Source organism: Cebus imitator, unplaced genomic scaffold (assembly GCF_001604975.1).
Source record: "Cebus imitator isolate Cc_AM_T3 unplaced genomic scaffold, Cebus_imitator-1.0 Scaffold118, whole genome shotgun sequence".
In the NCBI taxonomy this organism is placed as follows: Eukaryota; Metazoa; Chordata; class Mammalia; order Primates; family Cebidae; genus Cebus; species Cebus imitator.
Window position 1 is genome coordinate 2,681,831 of NW_016107433.1, and position 3,969 is coordinate 2,685,799.

The 3,969-nt window shown below is 43.1% G+C and overlaps 1 protein-coding gene and 1 non-coding gene across 2 annotated transcripts in view; one reads left to right on the forward strand and one right to left on the reverse strand.

The window, feature by feature from the left end:
* Positions 1–3,969, forward strand: part of SNTB2 (syntrophin beta 2) — a 47,801-nt gene that overhangs the window by 3,810 nt on the left and 40,022 nt on the right. The window lies entirely within an intron of this gene.
* On the reverse strand, positions 1,395–1,501 carry LOC119472788. The gene has a single exon (XR_005201974.1). It is a non-coding gene; the product is annotated as a U6 spliceosomal RNA (small nuclear RNA).

The window sequence follows — 3,969 nt, forward strand, 5'->3', positions numbered from 1 at the left end:
TTGAGATGAGGTCTCACTTTGTCACCCAGCTGGAGTGTAGTGGTGTATTCTCAGCTCATTTCAACCTCTGCCTCTCGAGTTCAAGAGATTTTCCTGCCTCAGCCTCCTGAGTAGCTGAGATTACAGGCACACGCCACCACTCCCAGCTAATTTTTGGATTTTTAGTAGAGATGGGGTTTCACCATGTTGACCTGGCTGGTGTCAAATTCCTCACATCAGGTGGTCCGCCCACCTCAGCCTCCCAAAGTGCTGGGATTACAGGCATGAGCTACTGTGCCTGGCCTTTAATATATTTTGAAATATAGTTCTATTTATTTATTTATTATAATTTTTTTAAAGATGGAGTTTCACCATTTTGGTCAGGCTGATCTTGGACTCCCAACCTCAGGTGATCCACCCACCTTGGCCTCCAAAGTGCTTGGATTACAGGCATGAGCCACTATGCCCAGCCATAGTTTTGTTTTATTTTGAGATGAAGCCTCACTCTGTTGCCCAGGCTGGAGTGTAGTGGTGCAGTCTTGGCTCATTTCCACCTCTGCCTCCCGAGTTCAAGCAATTCCCCTGCCTCAGCCTCCCAGGTAGCTGGGATTATAGGCACACGCCACCATGCTCAGCTAATTTTTGTATTTTTAGTAGAGATTGGGTTTCACCATGTTGGCTAGGCTGGTATCAAATTCCTGACCTCAGGTGATCTGCCCACATCAGCCTCCCAAAGCGCTGGGGTTACGGGTATGAGCTACTAGCCCAGCCAATATATTATCTTTAACTATAGTCACCATACTATGCAAAAGATTACCAGAATTTATTCATCCTATTTAATTGAAACTTTGTACAATTTGACCAGCATCTCCACTTTTCACATCTACCCCTTACCCCAGCCTCTGGGAACCACCATTCTACTCTTCACATTTTTTTTTTCTTTTTTTTTTTGAGACAGGGTCACATTCTTTCACTTGGGCTGGAATGCAGTGGTATAATCATGGCTCACTACAGTCTCAACCTCCTGGGCTCAAGCAGTATTCCCACTTCAGCCTCCTGAATCGCTAAGACTACAGGCACGTACCATCACACCATTTTATTTTTAAAAATTTTTTTTTTTTTGGGACGGAGTTTCACTTCAGTTTCCCATTCTTTTTTGCAATGGCGCGATCTCGGCTCACCGCAACCTCCGCCTCCTGGGTTCAGGCAATTCTCCTGCCTCAGCCTCCTGAGTAGCTGGGGATTACAGGCACACGCCACCAGGCCCAGCTGAATTTTTGTATTTTTAGTAGAGACGGGGTTTCACCATGTTGACCAGGATGGTCTCGATCTCTTGACCTCGTGATCCACCCGCCTCGGCCTCCCAAAGTGCTGGGATTACAGGCGTGAGCCACCGCGCCCGGCCTCTTTTTTTATTAACTATGGAACGCTTCACAAATTTACGTGTCATCCTTGCACAGGGGCCTTGCTAATCTTCTCTGTATCGTTCCAATTTTAGTATATGTGCTGCTGAAGTGAGTACCCGGTATATTCTTAAAAGGAAATTTTTTTGAGTCCACCAAATGGAGGACATGTATTATCTATTAAATGAATTTTTTAAAGCATTTGAGTAGTTTTTTTAACTTTGTATGCCAAGACTTTTTTATTTTAGTGATATTTACATAATAAATGTAATTTTAATCACTTAAGTTCTTCCATCACTGAAATATGTGCTTTTCCTTTTCCTTAGGCATCTTGAATTATCTGATGTTGAGGGACCTCCTGAAATGATTTTATTTTTTTCTTCTTTTTTTCTTACTCAGTTTTGGCTCACTGGAATGCTATGGCCTGATTAAGGCTGTCAAAAGGAGAATTCTCCCTTTAATTTTCACTTGCTTCTACTTCAGTTTCTTGTACTGGTTCAGGAACTTTCTTTTTTTCTTTCTTCTTTGGAGGCTCACGTTCTCCAAGCATATTTTTCAGACAGGTATAACTTAGTTGTTCACTTTTCTCACAAACATAACACTTAGATTCATGAAAGTAGTCCTGCCTTTGGGTGAACTCAGCTACTCTTCTGTTGTCAACAGTGATCCTTGCTTTTATCGCTTTACCAAGTAACTGTTGTTAATTGCCCTGATACCGTTTTGTACAAAGTCTTTATTTATTTATTTTTAAAGACGGGGTTTCACCGTGTTGGTCAGGTTGGTCTTGAACTCCCAACCTCAGGTGATCCGCCCGCCTTGTCCTCCAAAGTGCTTAGATTACAGGCGTGAGCCACCACGCCTGGCTGTGCAAAGTCTTTTATCCAAAAATAAAATAAATGCAACCTCTTTACTCTTCCTGGTATCTTTATATTTTATTACAGTAATCTTTACAACTTTGCCACGCTTGGAAAATATCCAGTATAAGTTATTAACTGTCAGGGAACAGGCAAATTGGATACATGCTCTGTGCTTTTACTTGGAGCCAACTCACCACTCATGTCTTCAGGGGGGCAGACCCAAGAGACCAGAAGAGCTAGAGCCCTCGGCTTAGCTGGGGCTTAAAAAAAAAGAAAAGAAAAGCCAAAGGCCGGTACTGGGTACAGTAGCTCACGCCTGTAATCCCAGCTTTTAGGAGGAACACTTGAGCCCACTCAGGAATTGAAGACCTGCCTGGGTAACAAAGTGATACCCCCATCTTTTTTTTTTTTTTTTTTTTAACCCCAAACCACATTGAATGGGGTGAGATCCCATCTCTACAAAAATTTAAAACTTAGGTAAAAGTGATGGTGGGCACCTGTGGTTCCTGATGTTTGGGAGACTGAGGTGGGAGAATCACTTGATCCCAGGAGATCTAGGCTACGGTGAGTCTCATGAGCCTGCAGTGAGTGTTCATGCTACTGCTCTGTCTTTGTTTGTTTGTTTTTCAAGATGGAGTCTCGCTCTGTAGCCCAGGCTGGACTGCAGTGGTGTGATCTTGCCTCACTGCAACCTCTGCCTCCCGGGTTCAAGCAGTTCCCCTACCTTAGCCTCTCAAGCAGCTGGGATTACAGGCACGAGCCACCATGCCTTGCTAACTTTTGTATTTTTTAGTAGAGACGGGTTTTCACCATGTTAGCCAGCCTGGTCTTGAACTCCTGACCTTGTGATTCACCTGCCTCAGCCTCCCAAAGTGCTGGGATTACAGGCGTGAGCCTGTAATGCTGGTTCATGCTACTGCTCTTTAGCCTGTGGAACAGAGTAAGACGCTGTCTCAAATAAATAAATAAATAATTGAATGAACAAATGAATGAATGAATGAAAAACCAAGAAAAGGTTTATTTTAATAGTTGCTACTTTATCCCTGTTAGCTCTCAAAGTGCATAAAGACTCAAGTTAGAATCATATATATTCATTCAGGATTAGTGTAATTAGTTATTTACCTTTTGCTCTCCATTTTTTATTGTAATAATAAAGGAACAGAGTTCATTGCCTGTCAAAAAGGGATTAAGGGATTAGTGGAATGAATAATAATTTTTATTATTTTTTTCATCTTTAGTGCTATCCACCTCTGTTTATTAGAAATAAAATTTGGAGAAAGCTGCAGTTTGGCCAGGTTTATGTATATGTGGATGTTCAAACACAGGCAAACCAAGCCCTAACATTCGTATCCCTTTTGTCTCTGGCCAGAAACTCAATAATGGGATCCCCAAGGCTGCTTGTGCGGATACCATAACCAAAATCACATACAGCCGGGAGAGGTGACTCACGCCTGTAATCCCAGCACTTTGGGAGGCCGAGGTGGGTGGATCACGAGGTGAGGAGATCGAGTCCATCCTGGCCAACATGGTGCAACACCGTCTCTATTAAAAATATAAAAAAATTAGCTGGCCATGGTGGCTTGTGCCTGTAATCCCGGCTACTTGGAAGGCTGAGGTGGGAGAGTTGCTTGAACCAGGGAGTCGGAGGTGGCAGTGAGCCGAGATCGTGCCTCTGCACTCCAGCCTGGTGACAGAGCGAGACTCCATCTCAAAAAAAAAAAATTTTTTTT